Consider the following 22,657-nt stretch of genomic DNA (forward strand, 5'->3'; position numbering starts at 1 on the left):
ATGTATCAAAACATTACATATAAAATTTTTATGTTTTTGTCACTTAAAATAAATTTTAAAGATAAATAAAATTTCCTTCTGCTCAAAAAAAAATGCGAATTAAAGAGTAATGAGACTTTTACTAACACTTTAGTCCACAGATAGCACCTTACCAAAGACCAGGCACCTATAAGCAAATGTAAGAAATAAAGAAATCCACCTAGAAAAAGGGAGAGAAATAAAAGGTAAACCAAGTTTTCACATCGTTTACTACATTCCAGGTCACAATGAGTTGTGGTTACTAAGATAGCTTATGATAATCTATGATCATTCTTCAAAAGATTGGAAGGAAATAAAGTATAAATTGTCACACAGACATCATTGCCAAAGCTGGGTTTTGAACATAAGCCCTCGTGAGTGTTTGAAATGACTGCATCTGCCAAAGCCCCTTAGAGACTATAAATGGTTATCAACAATGACTCATAGTTACCTGAATTAAATTTACAAAAATCGTTTCTTATATGTTTCCCCAAAAGCCTGTATTTTCTACAGTGCTTGAGATACAGCCTCAAGTCATGGTATTGAGACCTAATTTTTTAAAAGTTCTTCTGCATGTGCTGCACAAAATGAGAAAAAAGGAATTAAGCAGCATTTTGGGTTATTCATTCTCACTTTTAAGACCAACTATGACTTTTAAGTGGCTTGGCTAGTGAATATTAGATATGTGATTTTATTAAAACCAATGCATTTAATTAAAATCCATCAGTTTAATTTATTGGTCATTTATTTTAAAAATAAAAGTTCTTACACTGATTATAAAATGACTGTGAAATATGGCTAGCATCAGGAGTGGAAAATAACTCCTAATCATTTGGAAATTTAGAGCCATACTAGACAAATCATTGATGTAAAATTCAGCAATCATGAGAGGGTAAATGAGGACATATTAATAAGCAAAATTTTATAGAGTTCAATTGAATGGTAAGGCTTGAAAATTATTGTCAATTGTCCTAAGAGTTCTTCTCAGGTTTCTTAATAACATGTCTAGGATTTAAAAAGCTATTCTTAATTTTTTAAATTCCAACATGTCTGTTCTATAGGATCGTTGTGATATAATGGTGTAAAACTGAAAGGAGCTAATAAATGAGTCAACTTGTTGATTGGTTGGCTGATTGACCAGTTGGTTGGTTTTCTAGTTAGTTGGTTGACTGCTCAATTGGCTGACTGATTGCTAGGTGTGTTGCTTGGCTCAATGGAGCAACATCTTCTCTCATCCTCCTTGGCCCAGCAGGCTTGTTAGAATATGATCTTCTTCAGTGCCAGAGGTACAAAAAAGGCAGTGAAACTGCATAATGTGAAGTCCTAGACCTAGAATTCTCATGCCATCTCTCTAATCTACATTCAACTAGACAAAGCAGATTGCATGGTCAAGCCCAGAGTCAAGGGATGATGAAATATGCTCCATTTGTGATAAAGCCATCCCAAGAAAAATGGATCCAGGAAGGGTTATAAGAATGGGACCAATACTTCTTTCACAATCCTAAATCTCTTTGATTGTAGATCATCTCATGGGACTGGTATGCACAGAACATACTGTCTGAACCATTGAAAGATCTTATTAGTATTTTGCAATGCTTATGTTATGGGCACAACAAGGTACCAAACAGTGAAATCCTGAGGTGTTGCAGTCTGAGAGATGTTTAAAAAGTACTGGAAGGTAAGTGGACATCCACTTAGATTGTTAACAGAGAAAGAATTTTCATGTTAATGGAACTGTAAAATCCCTCCTGTTGTCACAGCTTATCAAGAACTCATTCCCCATGATGAATGTAGACAAAATCCATTCAGTTTAGAGAGAGAACATGTTCTCAGCCAAAATTCTGTAAAGCATTTTGGAGGAAGCCAGATCCTTCCCCAGAAGGAAGTAAAACTAAATTCTTGGAGACTGTGCTTTAAGCAAGTGCAGTGCTGAATACCAATCTGGACAGCAGATGGATTGTGAAGAGAAGTCATATTCCTTCCCAGGCCAGGTAGGCAGCTCAAGAACAGCATGGGGCCACAGAAGACAGCCATGCCATGTCAGCAAATATGTCCCTGAATGTCTCTTAATGAGAAGGAATAGACACCAGGGCCTCTTTTGGCCCATGGTATATACATGTGTAGAGTACAATGTACCTTATGCTCATCAATATGTGGTTTTAGTAATCACACTAAATCCTTTTGTTTTTTAAACAAAATCAGATTAGTGATCTCCATGAAGAAATCTTGAACCAGATAAAAGTTTATCTAATTAGCATGGTTATCTCCAGAGTAGGACAAAACCAGGTCAGCAGCACTTCCCCCACACATTACCTGTAACATTGAGAAGTCATTAGTAAAGTATAACAGCATCCATGCAGAGTTTATTATAAAAGTAAATAATAAATGTAATGATACTTTTAAAAGAATATATAAAATTGACACCAAAATGTAGGATGAGGTCACATATCCTCCATCCACATCTATGGGAATTTTCAAACATAAGTAAGAATGCAATTAAATCTCATAAGGTGACATTTTCCTGAATAGTGATCTCCAGCACATGCTTTTTGGTGACTGATGCCTGGTAAAACACAGTGCAACATACTGGGTTAGAATTTTTTAAAATGAATTATTCATTCACAAAAACAGATTCATCCTTCATTTATTCATCCTTAAATTATACAATTGGATGTAATTTGATTGTCATCATCATCTTCATTACTATCAATCAGTGGAGCAAAGAATTGAAGTCATAGAAGTTAGCATCACAGACTCTCCCTGTATTTTTAAGATGGAATGAACTACAAGTGAGAACTGCAGACAAGCCACCCTGAGTACACTTGGAGAAGACAAGATCTGGTCATAAAGAGCAAAGTTGAACAGAAAAATTAACTATAAGATTTTAACTTGGAAAAAAACACATAAGACGAATGAATTCATGATGGGCCACATTTTACATTATCAGAGAAATAGGAAATGCTTTGTCCACAAGGCATTGCAGAGGTTTGGATCATCAGCCTATAAGATGGACAAAGGGTCTGTTGTTATTTTTTTCATCTGAGTTGCCTTGAACCCCCACTCTGAACCCCAAATACTCTTTAAATTCCATCTCCTATACTTATTGATTTTTCTGCAGAGATTTTAGAGCATGTACTCATTTAGAGATGTCTTTTTGCATAAATTCTAAGTGTAAAGTAACTTCCAGTTCTGAAATGTATAAGCAATGACTCTATACTTGCTTTTAAAAATTCTGATCTGTTGTTGAATTTTGAAACCAATTTCTCCACTCTTCTAAGATTTTTCTTTTTTTCTTTTTTCCTTTTTCTAATTTAATGTGTAATGCATGACATTTTGCTACACCACTTTAACCACTCATAGGAAAGGGAAGGATTCTAAAAGGTGTTATAATGATCATGATTATCTTAGGGACCACCTATTGAGCACTTATTACATGCCAGAACTGGCTAAAGTACTTTTGCATGTATTGTGTCTATAAAACCTTCTAGCATCTATAGGAGGTAAGTTTCACAATTCTTACTTTGCAAAATAAGCAATGGAGGATAAGGCACATTAAAAAAAAAGAAAGAAATATATATATATATATATATATATATATATATATATATATATCCAAGATTATATGCCTAACAGATTGGAATGGGATGCTGAGTGGGCTGTCTTCAAAATCCCAATGAGCCCCTTGGATAAAAAATAATTCAGTCAGGCCCTGTGGCACATGCCTGTAATTCCAGCGGCTCAGGAGGCTGAGGCAGGAGGATGGCAAGTTCAAAGCCAGCCTCAAAAACTTAGCAAGGCCTTAAGAATGTGCATAGCTCAGTGGTTACATGACCCTGGGTTCAATCCCTGGTACCAAAGAAAAAAAGAGGTGGAGGAGCAGGGAGGAGGAGGAAGAAGAAGAAATTATCCAACTCCAGCTTCATCAGTGTCATCTTATTTGCTAAGCAGTGACTAAGGTCAGCAGATTTGACCAAGGGGCAAGTATGAAGCTCAAGTCGTTATCAAACAATTTTGTTGAGTTAATAGTTTGGGGGATACCAAAGAGGTTTAATGGGGCTAAGTCAAAGTATTTTAAAAGAAACTTGTTCCTTGGTGGTATTATAGGTTTTCTTCTTCCCTCTTCCTAGTCCAGGTTGTCTTTTAACCTTTGGGACATCAATAAATATTTGTGGATATTTAAAAGGTCGTATTTTTATTTCTTAACTGCCCGGCTGAAAACACCAACAAATGTTCATAGGAACCTATTTGACTACCAGAGTCCAGTCGAGAGAAGCGCTTGAAAAAGGAAGCTGGGCGAGAGGAGCGATGTTACCATTTTATTCGCGAAGGCATCCCAAGCTCTTAGGAGAGAGAGCAGGGCAGAGGGGGCAGGCGTTCAGTAAAGACGTGCTGATTGGAGGAAGCGTGCTTTAAGTGGCAAAGGTAACCCCCCTTTTGGTGCGTGTGGCCCTTTCCTCCCCTGACACTCACTTGGGTGGAGATAGGGTTGGCACGGGAACAGTCCGAGACTTCGGTCCTGGATCAGACACTCCCCCTGCTCCCCACCTTCCCGCCGCTGGAACCAGTTGTGAGCGGTTTTGCTACGAGGGCCTGTGGGATAGGTCTGCTGCCCCTGAGAGAAGAAGGGCATCTGGTAGCCGTGTCACTGTGCGCAGCTGGAGGCCAGTGAGCCCCATTTGGCGTTTCCGCTGCTCCGAGGGCCAGGGGTGCAGCTGGCGGCACCGCGGTGACTGTCTGGCGCGCGCTCCACCCGCCGCTCCTCCCACGGGGCGGGTTCACCTTCAAGTGTATGGTGGTTGCCGGGATCTTCCCTCCATCCCCAGAAGGTACAAAGTTTGGTTCTGTGGCGGCAGCTGCGGGACCGAGCTGGGGCGGGCGGCTGGCGGGTTTCACACTTACTGGGTAAAGAAAGTGGACACGGCGGGAAGAGCTGGGGAACGACTTTCCGGGAAGCAATGGCCGCAGCCCAGAAAGCCGGAGCGCGGGTGGCGCATGCACCCCGCGTCTTTAGGGCAGTAAATGAGTTGAAATAAAGTAGCAAAGGCGAGGCACTGCTCATTCCAAAGCAAGATTGCAGGATGCCTTTTCCCGAATTAGAAAAGCCAAATACTGTTCATCCCCCATACTTACCTTTTGTTCAAGGTCCCATGTTTGCACCCGCGGATGGCCTTCTGTCAAGTACCCCTCCTGTCCAGCACTTGGTTAAATTTCTATTATTCATATGTTACATGTCCCCTGTGAGGTCATCTGAACTTCCCAGAGACCCTAAGGAAGTTTGTGGGTGTCAGAGTGTATAGGTAGGAGGGAAGTGGGCCCTTTGCCAGTCAGCATGCAAGTTCTTAGAGCCTTTGAGAAATTCTTCCTACAAGTACTTTTTTGAGCAATGAAAGAGAACTATGCTTCTTGTACTTCTTGATAAGACTTTGTCTCAAAGCCTAACTTTATTTGAATTAGAATCTTATTAAATATTCTCTAAAACTACTACAAAAGAATTAGCCATAAATATGAAACAGTTTTGGGTTTGAGGCATGCACAGATACTTGACTGAACTTACCTCACTGCAGATTTGAAGGTGGTATGTTTTCTAACTTTTTAATTTTGCATTTTCTACTTAAATAATAACCTGTCAGTATAACTTGGTGGTGAAGTTAGGGGCTTGCTGATTGTCTGGTTATGTATAGGATGAACTGGTAGCCCAATATTTGCGTTTCATTTTGATCATAACCTCTGTTTAATGTCACAATTGAATTGGCTTTGCAGAACAGACATGCCCTTATCTATTGTCTTATAGCTATGACAAGATAATTACAGGGGCAGTATGCTTGACTCATACCTTAACACAGGTTGTTAAACTGCATAAAGCAATCCAATTCCAAGGAAAGAGTTTTTCTAGCATAGGGAATAAAGTGTCATCAATGCACAGGCCACCTAAGGTTTCTGAAATATTAATGTAGATTGTTAAGCAAAGATTGAAAAGGGAAGGAAAAACCACTAGGCACTTTAAAGAAGGACCAAGAATAGTTCCGGTTGCCAGTGAGAGAACCAATTTCATTCTTAGTATCAGCTGGGCTTCCCTCAAATACCCAAAATGGGGGAGGGTATATTGCTATAGAGTAAGAAGTTCAGTATCTATTTTGAGAGGCAAGCCTGTAGCACTTAACACAAGTGGTAGGCTAAATGTGCAAGGGACAGCAATTGTTTTGCCAGGACCACAGACTCCCTATGTTACTATTTTAGTCTCAGAGTCAGGTGGGGTCTCTTCCTTCACTGGACCATTGGAAGCCCATTAGATCTAGTGATGAGGGCATCATCTGGTCAGAGGTCCCAGGTACACTGTGAGGGACAGTCATAATTCCCACTCTACAAAGGATAGAAATACTCCTGTACTCTAAAGAAGACTGAATACCCTGCTTTCCACCATGACATCCCCTTCCCACTGTGATACCCCTTCCTTCAACCCACCTGGAAGGAGCCTGAAGCTATTACCTTCAGTCTCATATATACTTAGCCCTGGCACCCTGTGCATTTATTTTTAACCTTATGATCCACAGAGGTGAAATGAAATAAATAAAAGTTGAGGAAAATCAGAAAAGCTGGATATAGGAAAGAAGAAGGGGAAACTTTGTGCCCTAGGACTTAAGAAAAGAATGAACCTTTGTTAAGAGCCTTTTCTGCTTTAGGCAATGTCCAGATGCTTCATTTTATCAAATCCTCACAATAACTATGTAAGATAGACAGTATTATTCCCACTGCTCCCATAGGGAAACAGGCTCAGGAAGTTTAGTAGCTAAAACCACACAGCTAGAAAGCCAAAGGATTAAGATTAGGACCTAATCTATTGAACTCCTACACACAAGGTAAATGTGCTGTACTTGTGAGGACTGATAAGAAAAACCCCAGCAGCTCTGTCCTCCCTCTCCATCCATCTCTAGCTTTTCTGAGGAGGCTGACCTGGGGCTAAATCTGCAGTTAGCCATGCCCCAGGAATGTGTACTCATGTCTGGAGTTTCTTTCAAGATATTGAGCCTCACCAGCCGCCCTGTCCCTGCCATTTCCCACCCTTTACCTCCATTTTTGAACACTTTGATTCCTCTAACCCCAAACTATCAAGTACTAGGGTTCTAGACCCATTGACATAGGCCCTTCTTCTTCTGGGGCACCACCTTTTCACTTCATGCCTTCATGATGAAAGATGTCATAAAGATCACTCCAAATAAAACCAGAAGTACACATTTAAGGACCCATACTAGATGTAGCTTCAAGGCTTATAGGGTTCAACAAATTTGTAGTGCGCTTTATTGAATTAAAATAGAATTTTGTACTCTTTCTATACTCTCAAACCTAAAAGAGTTCCTGTTGGACCTCAGCATTTGGCACAACTATCAGATCACCTATTGCAGTAAATACCACACACATGCACACACACATACATGCACAGAGACCTAGCTTGTGACCACTTGTGACTCTAACATGCTCAGAGACCTAGCTGGAAACCATGCTTTTATTCTTAAGATTTATGTTAACATGTAAAACATTGGCAAAGCTTTGACCAAGAGAACTCAAGTTTCATACACTCGTAGCTCATTACCCCAATTTTGAAATAATTTGTGCAGTAGTGGGTTTCCAAGTATTGAAAATACTAAAGTCTCACCAACTGGGTCCCACCTTGACTTCCCAAATCTTCTAAATAGTTGGGCTACTTATTTTACCATGCTCTGATCACTCATCTTCATGAAGATGGAACTTAATTTTTGTTATTGTTTTTTAAAGTCTTTCAACTTGCATGAAAATGCCTTTTAACCTTAACAATGTAAAAAGTTCTTTAAAACCCAGATACCATTGGCCCTCCATATCTCCAAGTTCTATATCCATGAATTCAACCAACTGCAGATCAAAAATGTTTGGGAAAAAAATTGCATCTGTATTGAACATGTACAGATTTTTTTCTTCTAATTATTCCCCGAATAATATAGTATAAAACTATTTATATAACATTTACATTGAATTAGGTACTATAATTAACCTAGAGATGCTTTAAAATATACAGAAGGATATGCACAGATTATGTACAAATACTATGTCATTTTATATAAGGGATTTTGGTATTCAAAGGGTCCTGAAAGCAATTCGCTCTGGAAACAATTGACAACTGTGTTGGCCCTCTTTTTAAAAGTCTATGAATTTTTCCTTCAACTAAAATTCTTCACAAATTTAAAAGAAGCCATTGTTTTTGGAGGATATTATTGTACAGAACACAATAAAACATCTTTTCAAATAAAATGATATACTGTTAGAAGTCATTTTATTGTATAAATTCCACCTAAAATATTTCATATTTTCAGAAAGTAGGAGGGAAATTTATAGTGTGTTCTTTATAGAGAATCTTGATATCAAAGACACGTGTAATTTTCTCAAAATGTTTCTTGATCCTTTTCAAGCAACAAAGATAATCTATTAATGCAATATCCAAGCAGCTCTTCAAGAACAGTTTGGGCCCCTATTAGGTCAGTTTGGGGGAAGACAAGGCGGAACATTTGGGAACCATTGTTTCCACCATGTTTAAAGGATTGAGATCAAAGGCCAACCACATGGCCTTAGAGGCAGACAGAATTGGGTTCAAGTTTTGTCCCTATCACTCGCTCACTCACAGGGGACCTAAGAAAGTCTTTATTCTCTTAGCCCAGTGTCCTCTTGTAAAATAAAGATAAAATTGCCTGCCTTTGAAAGTTATTGTGACATTTAAATAGAAAAATGCACACAGAATCTGAGTATGGTATCTGGCATATTACAAAAGTTCTACAAATTTTTCTTACATTTTAATTCTTTACATCTCTGTGTTGGTTTTTTGTGTTTTCCTTTTTTTTATTTTTTTTCATTTAAATCTAGGCAGTAATCTTAAACTTAGGGTGTATTCCTATAAGCATGAACTTGAATGTTCTTCAGTGATTGGAAATGCTTGTATTTAGCATGTGCTTTGTATTTATTTTTTTCATTAGAGTCACAGGTGTATTTGTGAGTGTGACTGTCCACCTTTGCCTGTGTAAATAGCTCTCTAGTCCAAGGAGACACTAAGGCTGGTCTCTTCATTGAATCAAAAAGACCTGACTTTGAGAAGCTAACACTAGTCTTGGATAAACATTTCCTGATGGCCATTCTTAAAAAGAAAGTCAGATTGTTGTTCATTATGGAAAAACTTACATACCTAATGGTAGTAACTTGTGTCCAATAGCAATGAACTGTTAAGAGATGCATCCTGATTCTTCCCAGTACTTCAGAATGGTCAAAAGTGAGAAGCAGACTGGTAGAGGATAAAGGGTAAGATCTTTCTATTTTTTTTTTCTACCTCTGGCAAATGCTGTTGGTTGATTATCCTCTTTGTCTTGCATTGAGTTTGGGTGTCTATGTGCTTCAGATAAATCTATGTCCCTTTCTTGCCATGAAAGTAAGGATGAATCTTGATTGTTTTTTTTTTCAGTACTGGTTATTGAACCCAGGGGCACTTCATCACTAAGCTATATCTCCAGTCCTTTTTATTTTTTATTTTGAGCGGGTCTCTGAAAGTTGCTTAGAGCCTAAGTTGCTGAGATTGTCCTTTTGATTCTCCTCTCTCAGCCTCCAGAGTAGTTGGGATTACAGGTGTGCACCATCTTGCCTGGCTATGGATTATTTTTGACCTGTCTTGTAATTGAACTCTTCCAATCTTTGGTCTCTTAAGGAGCATATAGCACTATTGCAGCCATCATCAGTGGAAAATTCTACAGAAGGGGCCACAGTGAAAAGATCTCACATTCTGTAAAATGTCCACAAAGAAGAACAGATCTCTTTTCTGACTTTTCTTGTGCTTAAATGGAGATTTGATGTTGGAAGCTATTGCACTCATCTGGTATCCCTGAGGGTATCAGCCTTGGGAAAACCTTACATGAGCACAGTGCAGAGAAGGAAGGAAAAGACCTGGATCCCTGTTGTTACCATTAGGCCACTGAAATAAGCAATCTTGGAAATACTTCCTCTGTGAAAGTGCCCCCAGTGGACCTCTCTGCTATGTTAAGCTGATAGGGCTGGGTCTTCTGAAACTTGCAGGTGAAGGCATCCCACATGATTGGCACATCAACCAAAGAATACCAAACCAGAAACCTCTTGCAAGAAACCATTCCTTCAAAGATCAAATGAATTCACTATTCTCCTAGAGTCTATGGTTGCTTTTGTTCAAGAGATACAGATTAACATTTTTAATTTAGTCAGTTTTCTGTCTTAATACTTTTTTGAAAAAAATATTAACCCTCTATATATTTGTTAATCTATTTTATTTTATTATTGACTTGCCAATAGCTTATCAAGAAAAAAATCCTACATAAAGTCTTATCATTTTTATTTTTGCATATTATATGATAACTAAGTGACTCAGTTTCTTTGGTGTATTTATCCATTTATTTCTATTTTGTTTTTTTACCTCAATATTTATATTTTATTTTTCCATGTACTATTTTGATCCTTTTTCCTTTCAGTATAGTTTATCTTTTAAGTATGTGCATGTATACATAGTTTTAGAAGAGGCATAATGTAGTAGGAGAAGTGTGGCATTTTGCATCAAACTGGTTTGAATTCCAGCTCTGGTCTGTCTGTGTAGTTTTTAGAAAACTCCTTAACTAAAAGCAAAAGGGCTGACAGTAGGCATGGAATGATGTAATTACATAACCATTCCTAAAGCAGGTGTAAGGATTAGGATATCATGCTTCATGCCTTGAGAATTTTTAATTATGTACCTATCAGAAAATGGAAGAAGAGGGAAAGAAGGTGGAAGGTAGAGGGAATGGCCTTTCGTGTAATAAATGTGAGCCAAAAGATTTATTATTTAAGCTGGCAAAACAAGTATTCAAAGTATTAAGAACATTAAAGCATACAAAGATTAAAATATAAGAATATACTATTTTGACCAAAATTGGGTAGTGGAGGACCAGAATGGATAGAGCAAGGAAAGGGAAATGTGCTTATGCCATTTTCCATATTGAAGAACTCAGATATAATATCTAAAGTGTAAAAGTAGTATATAATATTAAACAAAGGTAACCTTTAAAGCAAAATTACATCTCTCTAAATGTGTTAGAAAAATCAAAACAATAGTGAAAAATATAGAAAAAATAGATGTATTTCTCTCGTGTGTGTGTGTGTGTGTGGTGTATGTACAGTAGATAGGTATGAAAAACTTCTAGGCTTCTTTGTTATACGAGATAATAAACCTTGTGTAAGCCATTTGTGTTGTTTTTTGAAGCCAGCCGTTGAAGGCATCCTAAATGATTCACCTACCAGCTACAAGATACCTAACCAGAAGCCCCTTGTGAAAAAACCAACCCTTCCCTCAAGAGTTAAAATCAAATATATCTATTATGATTGATGCAGAAGAGTTAATTTTCATCTCTATATCAAGAAAATAATTTCAAACTGACTTATAAAGCAATATGCAACTCTATGCTGTAGATAAGAGGTATACCTTAAACAAAGTGGTTCAGAAAAGTTGAAAAATAAAAAGTGTAAGCAAAAGTATATCAGAAAAATTCAAACAGATGCATATTTTTAATAATATGAGATTATAATATCAAGAAAGTCAAAAGAAAACAATGTTTTAAGGAGGAAATTGCAAAAATGCTAGATATTGCCAGGAAACCAACCAAAATAAAGACACAGAAAAATTTCTTGTATTTAGCCAATAATGAAACTGTGCAATCTTGAAAAGAATGGTTTTGTTGGGGTGATGAGGCAAAACCTAGAGCGTGAGAATCTCAACTTTTTTTTTTCAGCAATTATAATCATACTTGCTTCTAAAAGTTCAGAGTATGGGGTAGGGCTACGTAGTACAGTCGTGTAGGGCCCTCATAACTAGAAAGGTGGCTGTCAGATATATTCTTCTAGCTCAGATGACTGCATCCTAGTTCTACTCACAAAATCCTCTATAAACAAATATCTAATATGAAGACTCAGGAGCAAGAACAGGGGTTCTGTTTGGTTTTTTTGTGCTGTTTTCTTCTTGCAGGAGGGGTCACTAATACCAACTGGCACTAGCCACATAGTCCTTGAGAAAGACTACTGTCACCAAGATGGTGCTCCACCTTGGGTCCCCAGGGGAGAATGAGGTGATGAGCATCTAGTACCACTCTCTTCTTGTCTCCACATCCAACAAATAGGCTTCTTCCTCTGACATCTAGTGTTCGAGTATTCTATTCGACCAACCTGTATTGGGATTTTAGGAAGAATTGGAAAAATTCACTTCCCCATGGAGAATTCATCCATTCAACTCAGATGGCACCCATAATAGCACCCCCAAGAGAGTTCTTTTATGCCATAGATATTACATTTATGAACAGTCACCTGAGTAGAGTTGAAGAAAGGTAAATTGATGAGAGTCATTAGCTAAGGCTTCAGTTAGGAGGTAGCTAGTGGTACACAGTAACTGTGAAGTAAGTGTTGGTTATCTTGAAGTGACTGAAAGACTGAGAAGGAATTTTGCTGAGGTTTGGGAGGAGGCTGCTATAACTGCAGAATGGAACTTTGTGGAAAACCCAGAAGATATTCAGCTGAGTAGAATACAAAGATGGGAGCCCAGGGTTTAGGAAGCCCTGAATCAGAGTCTAGAATACAGAATGAGATGCAGGACTACAGAATGAGATGCAAGATTACAGAGAGAGGCTGGGAGGAATGACTGTTGGAGAGAAACCGTTAACTTTGCCAACAAGTATGTGTTGAGCTTATGTCGTGTGTGTGAAGTAACTTACAGTTTGGGAAAAGTGGCATGTAAACACAGAACTAAAAATCATGAGGTATACACAAAACCTTGGAGTATACAGGAGGGAGAGACTTGCCCTCTGAAAATAACAAGGGTAAGCCATTGTGAAAAGAAGAGTTCTCAATATCAAGAAAGGAAAGAGATTTTCACACAGAGAGAAAATAAGTAAAGGCACAAATTTGAATTAACAGCAATAGCAATAACCAAGACTCACTTCATGGTAACTGTGCACATCATAACTTCCCAGTACCATGTCATTTCCTCACAACTGTATGCAGTGAGTTACGTGAGTCTCCTTGAACAGACAGGGAGCCAAGGTTAAAAGAAGTTGATGGATTTGCCCAGATTCTGCCCCGGCTTCCCCATTCCTAGCCACACACAGCACTGGCCAGATCCCCCAAAAGACAAGGACTTTACCAGAGGCCAGGCTTCATTTTTAGGAAAAAAGCTCCAGTCACAAGCATTTGCCATGTAGTGGAATGTTTATTTTTTTCTTATGGTCACCCTCTTATTTGATCTTGAAACCCATTCATGCAGGGAAGTGCTTAGCAGAAAAGTATTAGTGAATTCATTTCAACTCTATTAAAGCATAGCTTTGGCATTGTCTTAAACATGGAGTATTAGGTCATATATACAGGAATTGCTAAATTTTTGTTTGGACCACAATTAAGGCAAGCTACACTTTTAAAATTAAAAATAAGAAGAAGAAGAAATAAGCAAAAAAAAAAAAAAAAACCCACTGTCTTTGATAGTGTTAAAGATTAGCAGTGTAAAAGACCTCAGGACATTTATTTTTACTGTAATTCATTTCTGATTGTCAAACTAAAATGTCTACTATTTTGTAGCATTTGACCTATTTGAAGAAGTGCAAATTATCTAAGGGGTTTTCCTTTGTTAAATTCACAACCCTATTTTGACATCCACTCAAATATGTAATAACTTTTTATCATAAAACCTGCAACAGAAATGAATACTAAATTTTTCATGCAACCCTTCTGGGATTGTACTGTCAGAATGGATATATCTTTTCTTTGATGTTTTTGAAATTAGTTTTATGTAATCAGTACCTGCCAGTGGGACACCGAATATTGACAGAATAAAGAATTCTTCCACTTTCTCATTGCTATTAAATACCTCACTGTCAATTTTTAGAACATGCAAGATTTGACTCAGCCCTGAAAATTCCAACATAGATGGTAGTTTACATTCGTGATAATGTTGTGTCCTTGAAAAGGTTATACCTAGAAAATTCTCTCTCTCTCTCTCTCTCTCTCTCTCTCTCTCTCTCTCTCGCGCACACACACACACACACACACACACACACACACACACACATCTTCTATACAGTTTCAAGTCCATCCCACATACTACCCAGACAGTTCTTCACTGCCTGTCTGAGAGGGCCAGAGGATGACCTACAGTTCTATGAAATTGCCTGGACCTCCTATAGCCTCTCTGAGGCTTTTGAAATGACCTGACCAGGATATTGATAGAAGTAGCTTCAGTGTCAGCCTGCCCTGATCTGGCAATGAGATGTCCTCAGAGAGAGCATGCTCCAGATCCAGGGCGGTGTGCTGACCTTCATTTGGCCCTTCTTGCTTTCCCCTACAGGTGGATCTGATGCTGACATACCTGGAAAATAGCACGTTCTCAGTTAAATTAATGCCAACAAAACACCCTAGCTAGTTAAGGGAAGCCTACTAGTGTGCTTTTAGAATGCTTCCCTTGTTGTAAACTATAGAGGAGAATAACCAGCTTATAAATTAAATTGGTTAAATTAAGCAAAAATCTGTAACATTAGTCACCATTTTTATATGAGGCTATTTTGATGCTAGTAAATTATCAGGAGGAAAGAACTCTGTTACAAATTACAACTTGTAGGTCAGCTGGACACAGTGCCAGGCCATTATAATTTTTTTTCCTTTTAATTATTTGGCCAAAAAGGAACATAAATTTTTCAGATTTTCTTCTTTAACCCTATTTACTATAATAACTCATGTAATTCTTACAAAGCCTATAATATCAGGATTATATTAAAGGGTCTTAAATTAGCAACAATATAACTAATCATTATATAAATTATCAAGGACATTTTCTATAGTCAGCTTCCAAGGTCGCTTTGCCTAAAAGAATTATGAGCCACAAAGGCAAGCCCCACATACCACTCTAAATTTTCTAGTATTTTTCTAAATTTTCTAAAATTTTCTGCAACTAAAAAGAAAAAGAAATGAGTGAAATTAATTTTAATACATTTTATTTAACCCATTATTTTAAAATTTTATTCCATATGTAATCAATATAAACAAACTACTAAGAATGCATTTTGCATTTTCATACCCAGCCATCAATTTGAGTATACATTTTAGACTTACAGCACACCTCAATTCAGACACAGCATGTTCAATGATCAATAGCCCCATGTGGCTAGTGACTACTCTGGTTGTAGGGAAAGTTCAGGGGCACATGCAGGCTGTACTGTGAGGGGATAGGATAAAAAATGAATTAAACATAACTCCTATCCTCTGTGAGGGCTAAGTGTAGGGAGTCTTTCCAGGTGGAGACCTTCTTTGGGTATATAGGGCTGCTTATATGCATCTTTCTGCCAATTAGAGACACTCTCAGTTCCTAAGTCACCTGACTCCCAACTGTCAGAAAATGGGTACAATGAGCTAATTTTATTAAGACAAAACACTCTACTATCCTCATCCAGAGAACCATTTTAATATACAACTGTCTGATATCTACAAAATAGGACGTGTACCTTTGAGCAGTGCACAACCTGCACAATGTACCAGAAGCCCTGCTGGTTTCCTTGGCTTAGTCCTCCTGGCCGTGCTACTTTCTTCCGTCCAGTTCCTCCCTGCCCACACCCCAGTCAACAGCAAAACAAGACTCTCTAATTTAGTATCCTACTTTGGAAGGTCCACTGCCCCTCTTACCCTAACTGCAGCACAAATTGTGAAGAGGATACATTTTGGGTGTTCAAGCCTTCTGTGTCTGTTCTTTCTCAGCCTCTGCATGTCATCTTTTTTCTTCAGGAAGTGCCAATATGTGGCCTTACTAAAGAGACGCCTTGAACTCTCACAGCTTCTACCAGTCTTAAAAGCTCTCAAGACTAGAAACTCCCCTTAAACATGACTGCTTTCAGAGAAGGTTCAGAGGGTAGTTCTTAATTCCACACTGAGCATTTGATACCTTCTTTCCTAAAGGATTTTCATTTGTACCAGGGAGAATCATTTGTACCAGGGAGAAAAGAAAGGTTACATTCTCAGTTAAATTAAATTCAAGCATCAGTAGGCAAGTGAAAGGAAGGGCAGTTTCCTGGAGTTGCTGAGGTGTTGCTCATGAAGGGCCAGCCTGCCCTGTCTCGGGCTGGGGTGGCCAGACAGGCCCTTCATCCGCACTATCTTCCCTCACATTCTTCTAGAACTTTGCCGCATATTGTTGGAACTGCTGCCTAAGTTGATTCTTAAAGTGAAGTTTTTCCTGCCTATTCAATTTGTGAGTATGATTCTTGAATTTACCACATATTAGAAGTATTCACATTCAGTTTGTATTCATTTCCAGAACAGCAATGATATGACTCAAGAATGAAATCAGCATGATAAATTATACTTATCATCTGGCAAACTTCAATATAGTTGAATTAATTAAAATAGCCTTGCTTTTATGAACCTCCTTAAGTCTGAAGCTGAGGCAATGGTGTTGACATTTTGAGCTTCTAATTCAACACTTTGTTACATTTTTTTAAAACCCTGGGCAAATGAGTGGAACTGACTTATCAGGCACAGTAGCCCAGATCCTACTGTGTTTCCAAGGCCAATGGATATGTTTTCGATTCTTTTCAGTTCTGAAGGAAAACTGAATTTTATTTGTCTTTATGCCACTGTAGTTGTAAAATATGATTTTTCATATTTTTCTTGGAGGAAAGGACCCAGGAAAGCAAAAATGTCTTTAACCTGTGAGCAATGAAGCAGCACTATGCTATATGGTTTCCAGCCCCCACGAACAACCTCACAGATACTCTGTTCTTCCTAAGCAAAGAGTAATTTCCTTCAAAGATTTTTCTCCCACTACTTGCCCCAACAACACAATGAGCTGAAGTTTTTCTAACAACCTAAAAGGTATTAGAAAAAGAAGGCATAGAACAGGAGAGCCTGGACACTCTAACCTATTTTCAAATTCACAAAAAAAAATTCCCTTCCAGTTAATACAGTTCAGAATCGAAGGAGTTTTTGAATGTGCTAATTAAAATGTTAAGTACTGCTTGAGCAGAATAAAATCAATTTTTATTCACACATTTTGAGAGTAACTCATGAATGACTGGGATAAGATGTCAGACTGTCTTTTAGGCCCTATTTGCTTATCAAAAGTTAAGTATCAATCTACATCAAACAAACTTCACTAAAATATAACTTCATCATAGTGGTGAAGTCAAATCTAAAAGAATCAACAGACCAGTAAGCATTAGAATTAGGACTCGGTAAGCCTAAGATTGCTTTTAATGTGGTGGAATCTGTGAGTTGCTGACAAAGAAATGTCTGTGGCAAGGGGCCCGTGAGTATGTGAAGCAAGGACAACAGCTAAGGATGCAAATCCCTTAAATTAAAGGGAAAACTGGAATTAAAACAATGGGCCCTAAGTCCTCATCAACAGTTTTACTGCAAGGCTTAGGGAGATCTTTGGGCAGACACTGGATGAGGCTGGTATAAAAGAAGCTGCCAGCAGGTAAATTGAAGTAGAATGCAGAGTTTGAAAACACCTGGAGGTCTGGTGTGTATACTTGCAAATATGATGTAACTGGGGATCACCGTCAAAAAGTCACAGGTGATGCTACATGAAAGTGGACAGGGTTGGCCAGCTTGCAGCAGCCACACCTGGGTAGCTGTTTTCCAAGAAGGGCATGGGTGGACAATGATGAGAGATGGAGCTGTGGGAGTGGCTTTGGCTACATAAATAGAGACTGCAACAGCTTCGCTCTTTCACACCATCAATCATCGTCTATGACTTCATCTCCTTGGGCACCCGTGCCATCTGGAAATGCCCCAAAGCTGTGCATAGTTGGTGCTCACCAGATTATGACTGGCTTTTATACAGGCTGAAAATCCTCAGATATAAAAAGATTGAGACTTGTACAAAATCTCATAGTTGCCTAAGGCTATAGATTCTGAACTGTGAGATAGATGATACTATATGTGATCATTATAGTTTAAAGAGATAATTGAAGATTATGCAGCTAAAATTGTAGGAGAAAAGCATAACAGAGTTTTGTTAAGCAATCAAAATATCATGTTATTCCTGGATTTTGTGTTTGTGATATTTTCAGCTTTCTTAAATTTGTAATGTGCTGTCATGTCTTTTTTCATTTCAAAAAAGCATTCACTCTTAAGTTTGTATTGATAGCTTTATATTTTTCTTAAAGACCCCCCAGTTGTATAAGAAGAGGTCCCACAAATCCTGCATCAGCTCCTAACTCCATGCATGTCTACACTCAACTGTGAGATCTGATTCCTGCATCATTTCAATGGAGAGTAACTTCTCTCCGGTTACATTAAAAAAGAATTCAAATGAAAGATGCTATGACTGTTGAGACAAAGAGTGAAGTGACTTTCTGTATTAGTCAAGGTTGAGCATAAAGTTCAGTTGTTCAGTGTTTGACCATTAAAAATAACCAAGGAGATGAGTGGAGAGGCTGAAATGAGGTGGTGGGTATCTTTAAAATGCACTTCCAAACAATTCAATCATATTTTGACATCATCACCAACACATGGTGTATTCACCATTGGAATAAACTCCATTAGTCTCTTCTGTCCAGCATCCCCTAGTCACTTGGAGACTAATGGGAAACTAAGAAGTGAAAGGTGGAGTAGCCCCTGGGAGGGTCCTTCTAGCTGAGAGATGACCTAGCCACATTCCCAAGTCTAGAACTAGTCATTTCAGGAACTGTCTGGACAGCACCAGTGGGTGGAGATGGAATTATGGGTGTGATCCCCTTTCCTCTGGTTCTCTTCACCCTCTAACATGCTTAGAACTAAATCTGGTGCTTTGTTTGTAAACTCATTCTCTGTAGCTTAAAGGTGAGAGCCTTTGCCTCAGCCCTGTCTTGGTTCCCAGCTCATTCCTACAACTCTCACCATCGCATCTCCATCCCACAGGCTCACACCAGCAAGCACACTCTGGGGCATAATGATGGTCATGATGGGGACAATAATGGCTGATAGTATTTGAACACTTAGTAGAAAACATTATTCTCAGCACTTTTTTATGATAAATATTTTACATCATATTAATCATCACAGCTGTATTCTGAGGTAAGTACTAACTCTTTTACCAACAGTAACAGACTTGGAGAGATTACTTAACCTGAGTTACAGATTGCAAGCAGCAGAGCATTGAACATTTTTATAACTGCAAGCCCTTAAATATTGGGATGTGACCTGAGGGCTTCATCAAGTTCTTCTTGATCTTATTATTTGCTTTAGACACTATGTTTGTTGAATGAATGAATGATATAAAATAGAGTATGCCCAGAGATCATTTAAAATAGAAATTCTCCAAAGAGTGTTTTAATACAATGGAACAAGATGGGTGGATGAGGTGAAAAATGAGATCCTCCAGTCTTTGCAACCTGAATTCACAGGTGTGTGGGTGTGTGTGGGAAGGAGTGTTGACAGGTTAAAGTAAGTGCCTATTTTTTACTTTGAGGCTCTCAATAACTTTTCAACTTATTAGCAGATGATTTTTTCTGATTTTTAATTTGAAAATAGTAATAAAACAAGCAATCATAAAGCCGACTCATCAGTTGCTTCATCCTGTCTTAACTCTGTTTACTGGAAAAAAGTTGAGAACAATTATTTTAGGCTTTATTTTAAAAAAAATCAAAACTGTGACATTATCCCAGCAATGTAAGTGAATGCATCATCTGCTAGTCCTTTCGATTTATTCTGTGCATCATGCTCTTCTCCATCATATACGTTTTCTTAACACTTTTCAGACTTCTTAACACAGTTTTTCTTAAAAAATAGTCTAATTTCCTTTAAATTCATTCCTCATTTTGCTTGTCTTAGTCATCATGAATAAATTGGGTATGTATGAAGATATCAGTGTATAGATGAACGATGTGAATCAGAATACATTAAACTGACACTGTCTGTCTTCTTTCAACACCAGCCTCACAAGCATAAATTTTCTTTTTTTTTTTCTTTTTAAGAAAAAAACTTGCTACAAAAAAGCATTCTCAACTGCTGATGACCCATTTTCTGGGGTCATAGTCCAAATAAGTGTCAAAACTTGCAACTTAAGATATGAGAAAAAGTTTTATACTTAGAAAAGTTTCAAGGGAAAAGTGCTTTCTCTTTAATACCAGGTTGGGTGGGTTCACCCTAGAGATAACACATGAACCCTGATATAGAGAGAGCACAAGGGTATCTGCAAAGAATGTTTTATGAAGTTAATCTTAATTAGCATCAGATTTCATTATAAAATTAGATTTTCATCTAAGAAAATTACCCTTAAGTATAATAAAGACATTCTGAAGAATTGACTCTGTGTAAAAGATCTTTTAAAACAGCTTTTTAAGTCAATATTAACAACATTTAAAATAGGAACATAATTTCAATACTAATGCTTAGATTTTTTTAAGTGGCCAATACTCATCAACCATCAGTGAATTAATATTTTATTTATTAAATAAAGAACAGTCTATTAAGAATAGAAAGATAAGAATATGGAGCTTACTGAACCATATGAGATACCAATTTTGGTGGGCATTAGCTTTTCAAGGTTAGCAGTCAAATACCTGCTACCCACCAGTTAGCAGACAAATGAAAGATAAGTTGTTTTTTCTTGACATGGACTTATGATTTGATTGATAAATTTCCCATTTGAAATAAGTGAATTGGTAAAGCAATGAATTTTTTAGAAATATGATAGAAGGATTCACAATATTTTAATTATATAGAATTTTCACTAATAAAACAATTGGTCTTTACTTAAAATCCCAACATGTATAAGAGGTGCTACTATACACAAAGCCCGTTTATGTTTGTTTCTGTCCTTTTTTTTTTTTTTTTGAGACAAGGTCTCACTATGTTGCCCAGGCCAGTCTGGAACTCTTGGGTTTAAACGATCTTCTAGCCTTAGCCTTCAGGTACCTAAGACCACAAGTGTGCACTATTATGCCTGACTTGCTAAACATGAAATTTTAATTGACACAAAGGAAAACAGCAATTGCCAAGGAAGCAAGGAACAGTTACTTTGTCAGGTGCTTGAGACAGGAGTAAAGGTTATAGACTAAAGGTTACAGTTTGCTTTCAGAGTTCATTCCTCACACAGAATCATCTAACAGATTTATCTCCCACTCTCTAAAGCTTCCATCTTCCTCAAAGGACTTGATAACTGGGAGAGAAAGAAAGAAAGCAAGAGGTACACAGAGATGAAGGGGTGAGACTGAAGAACTCTGGGTTTAGATTTCAGTAACCTGGGAATTGTCAACAGTAAGCAAGTCCCCTGACTTTGCAATTTTATTTTTTATTAGACTTTAAAGCATATTAACATGTAGCTAAACTGAGTATACTCCCAAATCTTTAAAATCAGGCCATCAGTCTTAGAAATAGACTTATTAGTATGCCTGCTGACTAAAACTTGAGGAGCCATATTCCTCTAGATTATATTTGGAGACTATTGAAATTCATAAGTGATTTGGGAGATCACAGAAATTGCTATACATAATTCATTGGGAAAAGTCTGCCTGTCTAAATCATTGTTTCTAAAAATGCAGGTCATTGCAGGTCCCCCAAACTTATTCATTTGAATATATAATCCATATTATCTTTTCTAGACTTACAGAAATGCTTTAAAAGCAGTTGACATGAGTTAGTTTTTCTCCTGTGCCTCAAAACATTATAATTACAAAACACTAGATTTTTTTGTTACCCTCAAAATCTCTTTTTTAAATTTATTTGTTCTTTTTTTATACATGACAGTAGAATGTGTTTTGACATATTATACATATATGGAGTATAACTTCCCATTCTTCTGGTTGTTCATCATGTGGAATTATATTGGTCGTGTATTCATATATAAACATAGGAATGTAATTTCCAATTCATTCTACTAACTTTCCTACTCCCAGTCCCCCTCCCTTCCCTTCATTCCCTTTGTCTAATCCAAAGTACTTCTATTTTTTCCTATCCCACCCCTTTATTATTAGTTAGTATCTGCATATCAGAGAAAATATTCAACCTTTGGTTTTTTTGGGATTGGCTTATTTCACTTAGCATGAGTCTGTAGTTCCATCCATTTACTGGCAATAATTTCACTTCTCCTCATGACTGAGTAATATTCTATTGTGTATATGTACCATATTTTCTTTCTTTCTTTTTTTTTTTTTTTTTTTTGCAGTGCTGGAGATTGAACCCAGTTTCTTGTGCTTGCAAGGCAGGCACTCTACCAACTGAGTTATATCCCCAGCCCACCATATTTTCTTTATCCATTCATCTGTTGAAGGACACCTAGGCTGGTTCCATAGTTTATCTATTGTAAGTTGAGCTGCTATAAACATTGATTCAAGTAACCCAATTTATTGTTACCAGAAACCAGACATTTTTTAAATGTCTTTTACCTAGACAGTTGACTACCCAAATAATTTTCCAGCTCAGTTAGTTTTTATTTGCTTACTTGTTTATATTTAGGTTGAACAGTGGGCATTTCTCCCTGTATACTTCTTTGCACATGGCACTTCCACTGGTCACAACATTTTTTCCTTTCCTATAGCTACCCTTTGCTGAACTTACCCATTCCTATCCTTCAAGATAGTCCAAGGACCATATGAGGAAATCTTACCCATTCCATCCTAGACAA

This window comes from Sciurus carolinensis, chromosome 7 (assembly GCF_902686445.1).
Source record: "Sciurus carolinensis chromosome 7, mSciCar1.2, whole genome shotgun sequence".
Lineage (NCBI taxonomy): Eukaryota > Metazoa > Chordata > Mammalia > Rodentia > Sciuridae > Sciurus > Sciurus carolinensis.